The sequence below is a fragment of the Manis pentadactyla genome, chromosome 3 (assembly GCF_030020395.1).
Source record: "Manis pentadactyla isolate mManPen7 chromosome 3, mManPen7.hap1, whole genome shotgun sequence".
Taxonomy (NCBI): domain Eukaryota; kingdom Metazoa; phylum Chordata; class Mammalia; order Pholidota; family Manidae; genus Manis; species Manis pentadactyla.
The window spans coordinates 99,342,006-99,354,323 of record NC_080021.1 but is presented as its reverse complement, the minus strand read 5'-3'; the positions used below and the strand labels follow the sequence as shown (position 1 = coordinate 99,354,323).

General features: G+C 41.4%; 1 protein-coding gene across 2 annotated transcripts in view; it reads right to left on the bottom strand.

The window, feature by feature from the left end:
* Positions 1–3,251, bottom strand: part of PROSER2 (proline and serine rich 2) — a 46,091-nt gene extending 42,840 nt beyond the window's left edge. Inside the window, exon 1 of one of the 2 annotated variants that reach the window (XM_036908123.2) lies at positions 3,106–3,251. The gene's annotated coding sequence lies outside the window, so the exon portion shown is untranslated. Of the gene's footprint in view, positions 1–3,101 lie in introns of both variants that reach the window. The other variant, XM_057498189.1, reaches the window with a different exon arrangement.
* Between the last annotated feature and the right edge of the window lie 9,067 nt (positions 3,252–12,318).

The following is a 12,318-nucleotide window of genomic DNA, read 5'->3' as shown; positions in this document are numbered from 1 at the left end:
CAGTTAGTGAGGAATAATGTAGTCATAGGTTCATTTAATAGATATCTGTAGACCTCTACAGAAAAAAAATTTAAAAAGATTCTTCTTAAACACATACTACGTGAATGTACTTAATGCCACTAATTTGTATGCTTTAAAATGATAAATCCAATTATATATATATATATATATGTATTTTTTTCTTTTTTTTTTCTTGAAAGAGTTGTGTGTCAATCATATATATATATTTTTTTGGTATCATTAATCTACAATTACATGAGGATCATTATGTTTACTAGGCTCCCCCCTTCACCAAGTACCCCCCACATACTCCATTAATCACTGTCCATCAGCATAGAAAGATGCTGTAAAATCACTACTTGTCTTCTCTGTGTTGCACAGCCCTCCCCGTGCCCCCCCACATTATATATGCTAATTGTAAGGCCCCCTTTCTTCTCCCTCCCCTTCTCTCTCCCTTCCCACCCATCCTCCCCAGTCCCTTCCATCCTCCCCAGTTCCTTTATATTTTTTTACTATAATAAAAAAAAATAAAGAGAAGCAAGTCTTCACAGTGCTAGGGTCTTTGGAAATAACCAGCCCGAAGATATTCATCTCTGAAGAGCTATCACATCCCTCTCTGATGAGGCAGAACGTTCTGGCCGACACATACCTTTACCACTAATCCTGACTGCACTGATTACAAATCCAGCACCTACGTTCTTAAAATAGGTTTCAAGATTAATGCTGCTGGTTCAGAAGGGGGTCAAGCGGCATCACTGAGAGGTGCAGGTTTTGCGGTGGCTCTCCACAGACAGAGGCTATTGCCAGTTACTCCACTGTGTTGATCCTACCGTGCAGATGGGAACAGAGGCTTTTCTACAGGAACAGCCAACTCACTCAGAATTGAGAGGGGTATGCTGCCATGTGTCAGAGCAGAGTTGAAGAGCCATCCTCCTGGGAACACACAGGCAACTATGCAGCCACAAGCACCACCAGCAGAAAGGGCAATGGAAACTGAAATGAAATGCTGCCCTTCACCAGCAAGGAGACAGACAGCTCGAGTTCTGGGATGCTCCTAGGATTCCCTGGCACCTACCCCAAATGGCCTCCATGCCACACAGCCTTGGAGATAAGATGCACTTGAGCTTTTTGCTTCAGGGGACCCCCTTTTCTCAGCTTTACTCCACTCAAGCCATTTACTTCTCCCTCTGGCTCCAAGACTCTACTCCACCTCTTCAGTTATTTGAGATGATCTTTAGAATCAACACAGGGTGCCAACCATAGGCTCCTTAGGTGTCTGAGAACTTTGGAACCATGACCAGGTGTAGCTTCAGCTCCTGATGAAGGCTTACTTGATCTGGTTTTAATCAGTTTGGGTGGTAGAGCTGTTACCTAGATTTATTTGTATGCCCAAAGACTAGCTCAGTGCTCAGCACACTGTAGGTGGTGAAACAGTCTACAAATATCTCTGAATGAATGAATGAACATGTGGGCCTACATTAGAACAGGCAAATCCCCTGCCACTAAGGGGGACACTGTGGAGTCCAACACACTCAAATTTTCAAAATGCACCTCTCCTCCTTCCAACTATCTCTAAATTATTACTAGCCAATATTACTCTAATTTTAGCTTCCTGGTTTCTAGTGATGGAGAAAATGTGTTCCTTTTATATTATCAGCATCCAAAATTTTAAAGAAAAGCTCATTTGAAATGCTGTTACCACGGAATATATCTAGTCACTTAAAAATGGCTATTACTGGTCTGCGAGAGAAAATACACAAGATTCCATACATACACTGTCAAGTTTGGCAAAAGAGATCTTAGACAACTTCCATCCTTCCCACCCAATCCCAAGTAAATAGGGCATTTGTTTGTATTTCCACATTGGCCTCCTGAAGGAAAATACCTCCTCCACCTAGAAAAACAATCTGTAACATTCAGACTTGGAACTTTGAGGGCAAACTTTTCAGTCATGTTGGAGCAGTAAGTATGCAGTGCTTAAAAAAAAAAGTAAGAAACTGCCTTTAATAACATTTCTCCTGTGAGCATTTTCTTAAAGTTTACACTACCTAGTTTGGTGTTTCTGTACCTTTCAGAAATATAGATTTTAAAAAATTGTTCTCCATTAAAACTGGAGCCAGGAGAACTTTCTTCCTATAGGCTCCTGTAAAAGAACATTTCATTCTTTTTAGGGACAAAAAAATGACACACAAAAAATCATTTTCCTTAACTCACTCTAAGTTTTCTGCTCGGCACCAACTAGGTCCTGGCAAAGAGTTAAAAGTTTTCTGAGGTTAATTCCTGCGGTTTAAAAAAAAAAAAAAAGTAGATGCTTAAATTTAGACTCCGTAAAACAATACTGGGAAAATTTCAAAGCCTTGGAGAAATACTGGAGTTTATTTTATTGCCTTTTGTTAAATTGCATCACATCGGCCAAATTTTCTTTCCTTTTTTAAATCCCTTCCTCCCAGCTTCACAGGCATATCCTACACATACCCACATGATTCAGTTACCTGTTGGGGGTCGGGTCGGGGGTGGGGACGAAAATCTACTGGTCACTTTGCAAAGGACCCAGGTTTAACAGGTGGCTTTGGCCACCTCCTGACAACATTAGGCTCCCACCCTCTCCGCAGCCTAAGGCACAGAGCTCCCCGGAGAGCCAGGGACCCGGCAAGACCCTCGCACGATCCCGGAGAAGGGTGGTGGAGACAGGGGAGCGGTGCTGGGGACCACCAGGACCACTCGCGCCCAAAGCCAAACCCTTGCCACGGACCACCGCGTGACCCGCAAGAAGACCACATCGGAGCCGAAAGGCACCGGATGCCCGCTCAGGAGGCTCCCGGGTGCACCCGTCCTTCGGATTGTGCCAGGCTTTCCTAACTTCCAGGAGTGCCGGCAGGAGAAGGGGAGCGCGCAAGGAGGGATGCAGGCGAGCAGCGCACAGGCTGGAGGTGTGGGAACTGCAGACAGCTAAGTCGCAAGAAAAGGGATCACCCTGATCTACCTGAACCCCCCGAGCCCAAGCCTCCCTCTCTAGACTCAAACGCCGCCCTCACCGACGAGCCAGGCGAGGGGACCAGCTGCCCCAGCGACGCCCGTGCTCTAGCCGGGAGAATCCGCACTCACCTGGCAGGACCCCCTCTCCGGGGACCGCAGGTGCCGGCTGGGGCAGCGAAGCGGAGCCCGGGAGCCGCCTGCTCGCCCGCCCGCCGGCAGCGCGCGTCCAGCCGAAGGTCCGAAGCCGCCCGGCCGCGCGCTAGCTCTACGCCCCCGCGCGCTCCCCGCCCCGCGCGCTCCTCGCCCCGCCGAACAGACGCCGCGCGCCCGGGCATTTAAAGGGACAGGCTTCCCTCGCTGGGTAGGCTGTCGGGCTTGGGGTTTGAACTGGGGACAGTCCAGTGAAACCCAACCCCGCCTTCTCCTATTTCCACGCGCGGGGAAACGCAGTAGGGATCTGCGTGTGAAGCTCGGAATGAGAAAACACTTACCCCGCTTCCGTCGTCAGGGTAGAGAGATTGTTGTATATTTAATGACAGTACTGATAACTACCATGTGTCGGACACTTAACTACCTTCGGACGCATTTAACATATCATATCATAGTTAACACATTATCTCATTTCATGCTTAGAACAATCCTCTGACTGCTAATCCTCATTTTATAGAGAAGGAAAACTGAGGTTCAAAGAGGCAAAGTAACGCCTCCTAGGGTTTTTTTACCCCATGGTTTGGCGCTATTTTATTCTTTATCACTGTGGAAATACCGGCCGAGGTTAACAGATGGTTGTGAAGGCCCTGGTAAGTCGGTGAGAGTTCATGTTACTAGTGTTTCCATAGTGTGGGGCAGCTCTAAGGAGGGAGAAAGCAAGAGTTAAGGGCTTTTATTTATTATAGAGTCTGTTACATATTCAAACAGCAGACTTTGTAAAACCAATATTCCAAAATGCTGTTTGTGATTATCCCCATTTTACAGAAGGAAGAGGAAGGAAGTGGTTGGTTGCACAGAATGCCCGAGACCCTGGTAGCTGTCAGGGCTGGGCTGCGATTCCTTAGTCCTTACATCACTTCTTTGCTCTCCCCAGGAAGAGATGCCTGATGAAAGGGAAGAAAACCTCACTAATAATACTTTGGCCTTGTCTAACTCCCTGCATCTTTAATTAGTGTTTACAAAGCACTTTAATCCACCCAACACATTTGTTAATTAGGCAAATATTAGAACCCCTTTCTTTCATAACCAAATCCGGGGAAGAATCAATTCTGTTCATCCCTGATCCTTGATGCACAATGGGCCTAAGCTCTGTTTATATATTATTTTCCTCTTAAATGGTGCTCCTTATTGTGTTAACAATAAGTGATAAACGAATGCGTTTATCACTAACTGGCTTGGTAAAACTTAAGTAATACTAAAAACCCCCTGGTGAGAGGTAATATAGGGAATCCCTCTGTCTTTAAGGAATTCAGATAAAGAAAAGGACATTTTGTTAAGTGCTTCTCAGAACTTTTTCTTTTTATTATAGTTCTTTTTGCTTGATTAAGCTTTTATGATGTATGGAACATATGTTGAGCTTAACTTTTAAAGTTTACTTAAAATTTTTAATTTACACATTATCTTTTGTGTAAAAATTTAATTTTACACAGTATCTTTTCTTTTTTCTCCTTTTCAGAATTGCGATACATGCAATAAAACGCACAAATCTTAGTGTACAGCTCAATGAATTTTGACATGTGTACACTTGTGTGACCATCACCCAGATCAGTCACAGTATCTTTTCTTACAAAAGTAAACAAGAGATTTAAAAAAAAAAGAAGAAACTGAATGATGGTGGGATTAAGAAGGAAGAAGGGAAAGAAAAAGACAAAAAAGGGGGAGAAGGAAATTACAGGGAAGAAAACAACATAGGTTTCAACCAAGAGGCAGTAGGGGAGGTAAGGCCAGCCCAGCTAGCATATACCAGGTCTTTGTGGGAATTTCAAGCAGGGGCCCCTTCCTCTGAGCTTCTGCAGACCTAGCCAGGGCCCCAGCATGGCTGCCTGAGTCCAGGCTGGTTTCCACCGCACCTGTCTAGGCACCTTTGTGCCAAGTGAGCATACACAAAGAGGTTAAGAGGCACAGAAAGGACCAGAAGTGAGGTAAGAAAACAAGAAATGGCTTAGAGGGGGAATTTAAGGATAGTTATTCATGAAAGTACTTAGAGCATGATAAGGGAGAAAAGAGACAAACATCTAGAGGGTCTTTGCACATACTGTTGTTACTACTTTAACTCCCATGGAATTTACAAAATTTTACTTTATAGTTGACTCCCTAATAAATGTCTTGAGGCTGCACTTTGTTAAGAAAATGTTTGGTAATACATGGCCCTCACATTTTAGACAATTATTATTATGAGCTTTGTGTAAATTAAAACTTTTAAAGTAAGCTTAAAAGTTTAAACATGTTTTTATTTTACAAAAAAATTTACTGTACAAAATTGACTTGATAAAATGAAGTATCTATGGTGGCCACTAGAGAGAGGATCACAGGAAAGGTGAAAGTGGTTAGTAAACAATTTTCATGTTTTCTTCACTAACACTTAATAGCATTCTAGAGCTGAGAAGGGTGATATCAAAAGAAATTATTTTGCTTTATGTCTCTTCCACTTAGGAGGTATGTAACTTTGAGCTGTTTATCCTTTTTGAGATTCAGTTTCTAATCTGTGCAATGAGGCTGTTAGCACCTATCCTGTGAGGCTAAAAAAAATTATTTTAATGTTTACATGAACAAATGAAAAGAGAAAAATCATGAAAAAGAAGACAAATATGGTAAATTTCCCTGTTTATTACTGAGACATAGTGTAGGGCTCTAATAATTCAAAGTATCATAATGAAACAATAATAGATGTTGAATGGTATAGATAATAGAATGGAATCAATGTCCCAGAAAAAGATAGTGTTGATATAGTGTAGAGTTTAATATGTGATAAAAATAACCTAAAATAAATGAAAAAGGGATGGACTGTCAACAAATGGGCTTGAGAAAACCAGTAATTTGAAACAATAATCAAGTTAAACTTTTACCTTTCATTATGTGCTAAAGTAAATTTCAGCTACATTAAATAATTTTAAAAGTAGGGTAAAATTTAGCAAATGTTTATATGAATTCAAGATGGGGAAGAAAACAAATGAAAAAATTGTAAAGGAAATGACTGTTAGATTAGATTACATAAAAATTTTAAGTTCTGACAACTACAAATACTGTGAACAAAATTTGAAAAGAAAAACCCTGCAAAACTATGCATAACAAACCTGACATTTAATTTTATTCTCAATGCAAGAGTACACTGAATTGAAAGGAAAACTAAGTCAATGGGAAAATTTCCTTAAAGAGAAATATATAAATGATTAGTGATTAGCTCTAACTATGTGTGTGTATAATTATATTTTAAAGTGTTTGGATTACCTAGTAATTTAAAAAATAAAAACTTAAAATAGTATGTAATATTTATACCTATTAACTTGGAAAATATTTTCTTAAACTCTAATATTCAATACTGGCACAAGTTCAATGAAATGGACAATTTTATACATTATTAGTAGAAGCATAAATTGATACAACTTCACAGGAAAGCAATTTTGTGAAATATTTCCAGAGACTTAAAAATGTTCATATATTTTGACCCTATAATCCTATATCTAGGGATTCTGTGAAAATAACCAGAAAAAAGCACAGAGATGTGTGCATAAAGACATACACAGCCCTCTTTTTTAGAAACAACCAAAACATCCAAAATTAGGGGTAAGTTTAAATAAACTATTTAAAGTTTACTAAATATGAGCTGTTAAAAATGCAGACATTTTCATGACTACAAGAAAATACCTAAATATATTGTTGAGCGGGGGAAAAGAACATTACAAAATTGTATGTAAATTGAATTTACCATAAGAATGCAGGAGCCCAGTTTGAAAAAGAGATATGCACCCCCATGTTTCTTGCAGCACTATTTACAATAGCCAAGAAATGGAAGCAACCTAAGTGTCCATCAGTAGATGAATGGATAAAGAAGATATGGTACATATACTCAATGGAATATTATTCAGCTTTAAGAAGAAAGCAAATCCTACCATTTGCAACAACATGGATGGAGCTAGAGGGTATTATGCTCAGTGAAATAAGCCAGGCGGAAAAAGACACGTATCAAATGATTTCACTCATGTGTGGAGTATAAGAACAAAGCAAAAACTGAAGGAACAAAACAGCAGCAGACTCACAGAACCCAAGGATGGCCTAACAGTGACCAAAGGGAAAGGGACTGGGGAGGATGGGTGGGAAGGGAGGGGTAAGAGGGGAAAAGGGGCATTACGATTAGCACACATAATGTAGTGGGGGGTGGACACGGGAAAGGCAGTATCTACAGAGAAGACAAGTAATGATTCTATAGCATCTTACTATGCTGATGGACAGTGACTGTAATGGGGTATGTGGGGTGGACTTGATAATGGGGGGGTCTAGTAACCATAATGTTGTTCAAGTAATTGTACATTAACAATACTAAAAAAAAAATTGTATGTAAGTTATTTCAGCTATGAAAAACACATGTACATATGAAAAAATTAGAAAGCAATACATCAAAAGGATGACAGTTGATCTTTCTGGATGTGGTTATGTCGATTCTTATTCATAGTATTGTGTATGTTTCAAATTTTCTGTTGTGACTGTATTATTTTTATAAACCCATACAAACTAAGATATATTATCTTTTTATATAGGACAACAAATGCCAATGTGCAAAGCACTGAGTCTGGCTTATATCAGTCAATAATATTTGATAGGTGACAGAAAGAAGGAAGAGAAGGAGATTGATGTATTTCAAGGATGACTTGCTAGCGAAGTTTCCTGATTTAAAAAAAAGGCACAATTATTCTACTTCTACAGATGAAGAAATTATGTCCTAGAGGATTTGGGGTGAGATAAAAAGACAATAATGGAATGGTTTTATACTTCCTGAAAGCACGTAGATGACTTGCTACCTTGTCTATATTCCAGGTTAATATTTGAAGGAGAAACATGGAAGGGAAACAAATAGAGAGGAAAATGATTAATAAGTCATATCTAAATTTAATGATAGGAGTTCTATAAGAGAAGCAAGATCTCTAAAAGATCCCAGTAAACAAGTGCTGCTTGTGTGAGCTTTATGATCTGCCAAGTGATGGGTCTTTTCCTCAAAAGAGAATGTATGGTGCTCATTTGTTCTTCACCCCAAAAATGATCTGCGGTCTCTTATGCAGAAAGTGTTACTATGGGTAAGGTCTAGCAGATATGACTGTGCATAGCAGAGATAAGCTCCCTGTCAACATGGCATCTATAGTCCAGCAGGGCTTGGGGGATAGACAAGGAACAGTTGACAAGCTGGTTAATCACTAACAGTCTATTAATCCCCAGATAAAATATATGTGATTCTGGAAATAAAAACATACTACGATGAGCCACATTCCCGCAGAGATGAGGCTGAGGAGCGATTTGTGGTTAAAATTTGGCTGAGGACACCTTGTTTTGCTTCTGCTCATCTCTGGCTTAGCTTTCTGTTTGCAAATGGGCTATGCAAAGCCGATAGGGTTTGGAAACAGCTTGGAAGCCTGCAGTGTCTGGAGAGACTGGGGACAACATGGCTGCTGGGAGAGAGACTTTGGAAGGAGAATTGTAGGAAGTGTCTGTTGCCAGTGTCTTTTAACCTTCTCCATCTTCCCACCAGACTTGGGCAACACCTCTATCTACTGAATGCTTTTAGAGTGAACTTTATTTTCGGGAGATGTGAGTATGGGCTGAAACTGCCCTCAGGTGAGTGTCCGTGAAAACAGAATGCAAGGAGGTCCAATCCTGCTGTGTTACAGACATAGCAGGTACCCCGTTTGGATGGTGAGGTGAGCAGAGTCCGTGCTGTGTAGTTTGTGTTACCTTTCTGCCAAGTCGAATTCTTGTGAATGCAGTTAAAAAAATATTTCAGTATACCAGATTCCTAAATTTGAGGGCTGACATTTTTCTGTGCAATTCTGTTGTGACCCAATACATGACTTCCTGTTTGATCTGACCCTGAACTGAGCATGCTACTTCCCTGAATTTGGTGTGAGCACTTTACCTAGTGTTGCAGTTTGAGAGTGAGAGCAAAGAAATCACCAAGTAGGATAGCTGACCACTTAGTGGGGCAGCAAAGTCCAGGTGTGCCCCCCAGCTTAGCAGTCCCAATGACTCGCTCGATTCCCATCAGGGCACCTGGATTTCACCGGGCTCTCAGGCACTGGGTCTCAGTTGTATTTCCAATTTGCAGTACTGGTGGAGGCGGGGATGGGGCAAACTTACTGGCAATTCTTTGATGTGTTTAAAATATTTTATTTCAATTTCTAGGTTGTTAAATAGGATTTTAAAAAGCCCTTCGTACAGAGAATCACAATAGGAAGACAAAAGGGAAATCATAGCAGATGCTACCATTCACTGTGAGTAAGAAAATATTGTGGGATTTGTTTTCTGTTGTCTTAAAATTCCAATTGAGAACCAAAGGTGTTACCATCTCTTACATCCCAAATTCAATACATTACCAGGAAGTGCTTGGAAACTCTGCTCAGGACTCATGGACAGGCAGATGACAAATCTGAACTAGCCCTACACTCTCTATCCCACCACCCCTATTTCCAAACTAGGAAGAGACTTGCAGATACTGAGCTTTGTGGAGGAGCAGTTAGTATTCACCTCCCTGTTGGGGAGAGGAGGAGGGCTATATTACTTTTCTAGCCACCCAGGATAATCTCCCTTCTAATTATCTCCAAGACAACAGAATAGGGGCTTTACATCTGTACAACCCCTTTTGCTACAAAATGTGACACAGTCACAGAGGTGACATACCATCATATTCACAGGTTCCACTCATATGCAAAGGTGCGACACCAGGGATCTGGAATTGGAGCCATCTTAGAATTCCCACACTGCATAGGAGAAGGGGTTCCTTTAGGGCCCACACCCGAGGAAGGGGATAGTCCCAGGGCAACCACTCATAAGGATGGGAGCTCAACAAGACAGGGACATGGACTCTTGCTAAGGGGCAGACCCACAGTTACCCTTGGGCCACAAGGACCTGAGTGGTACAGGAGGGTCACAGTGAGTATCAAGGAGCATGGTACAATTTTTTCCTTCCCGCTGACGTTTGGGGATAGACTTGGGAGACTTGTGCTGGCTCGCGGGCAGGTGATTTCAAAGAAGCGGGCCACCCCTTCGGGGATGGAAGGGCTGACTGCTAGCATAGTGAGCATGGGAGGAAGTGGGTGGCCTCCCTCCCCCAGTCTCCAAGTCCTTCAAGCGTAGGGAAGGAGGCCTTTTAGTTCGTGGGGCCCTGGGTGAAGAACACAGAAGTTAACTGCAGGGCAGAGCCAGCAGCAGAGGGGGCCCAGGGGCCTGGCAGTTGCCTTTGAGATGGAAGTTGTCAAATGCCTAGGACTGAATTTTTTCATTTTTAAAATTGTTCTCTTGTGGTAAAATATACACAACATGAAATTGACCGTTTTAAAGTGTACACTTTAGTAGCATTAAGTATGTTTTCAAAGTTGTACGACCATCCCTACCATCCCTCTCCAGAACATTTTAATCTTCCCGAACTAAAACTCTGTCCCCTTTAAACATGAACTCCATTCCTCTCCCCTGCCTGGCACCCACCATTCTGCTTTTTGTCCCTTGCATTTGACTGCTCTAAGTACTGCATATGAATGGAATCATACAATGTTTTTGTGTCCTTTAACTTAGCATAGTGCTTTCAAGTTCACCCTTTCCTTTTTGAGGCTGAATAACATTCCTTTGTACAGATAGACCACATTGTGCTTAGCCATTCATCTGCCCATAGACACTTGGGTTGTTCCCACCTTTTGGCTATTATGATTCATGCTGTATGAGCATGGATACACACATGCCTGAACCTCTGCTCTCAGTGATTTTGGGTATTTGCCCAGAAGCAGAATTGTTGAATCATATGGTGATTCTATGTTTAACTTTTTGAAGAGCTGCCATACTGTTTTGCATAGTGGTGGCACCATTTTACATTTCCTCCAGCAATAAATGTATGAGAGTTCCAATTTCTCCACATCCTCCCCAACACTTGTTATTTTCTGTTTGTTGTTATTTTTAATAATTCAAACTGAATCTTAAACACAAAAATGAGACTGGTCTAATGACCAGAACTGTTAGGGAAATTATTAAATCTGGCTAATCTGATCCCTGATGTACTTACTGCTACTGTCGGAAGTGGGAATTCCACAGAACATCTGGGGGCCGGTACTGACAGCAATAAAAGTGATTCATGCTTATGCCCTCAACAAATGAGGATCTGAATAAACCAGTTACAGGAATAAAGAAATAAATAAAAGAGAGCTTTTCCCCTTAGCTTTTGCTTAAAATGCTTACTAACTTTGGAAATGATTCACACAAGAAGGTAGCTGGCTAAATGTATTTATTGCCTTTACCATTTCCTCTCTCTCGTCTTTTCCTAAACCCTGTTGTCTGGGTTCTGGTCTGAAGCTCCTTTGTTGCCATCCTGGCTTTCAGTCTCTGATAGTTTGGATCATCCATTAAATATAAGTATTTTTCCCAAAATACTTCAGCAGCGTTCACTCTGCTTTCCTCGGGCAAAGGTGTTCATCAGCCTGGTCGCAAATATTACTTTTACGATGATGGCCTGAAAAATCTCCACCTCTGGGCTTTATAGGTTTCATTTAACAAGCTGAGTGCCTACTTTGGGTTCTAATAGGGAACCTTGTTTTAAAGTGTTCTCTGGACATCTCATTTATTAAATTCATCCATCCATCCATCTCTGTATTTTGTTGTCAAAGGTAAGCCTCTCCTTAAAATGCTTAAGTTGGGAGAGGTATTGACAAAAGAAAAAAAAAGTTAAATGATTCTTCATGATACAGGAAGAGTAATCTGTTGACCTCTCAAGCAGACTGGAATCTTGAAGAAGGAAATGGAAGGGTCTAGATGGGTGGGGGGTGAAGAAGGCTAGCTGGAAATGTGATAGAAGATCAGGGTCCGTGGATGGACAGGATATCAAATGTTCTCTACGGGAACTGACAAGACTTTAAGAAAACAATGTTGTCTGATATTCAACCTGAAGTGTTTGCAAATCGTGTGGTAATGCCTTCTGCTTCCACCAAACCTTGTAACACCAGCAGCTCTTTGAGGGAATGGAAAGGGTCACACCCTATGATTTCCAGGAAAGCATGGAATAAGCATAGCTGAGAGTAATGGTTTAGGGTTAGAGGACAGCAGAGGAATTGATTACAGTGTGGACCAGAAAGCAAACCCCTGTGCTGCCTAGTATTAGAGAAATAG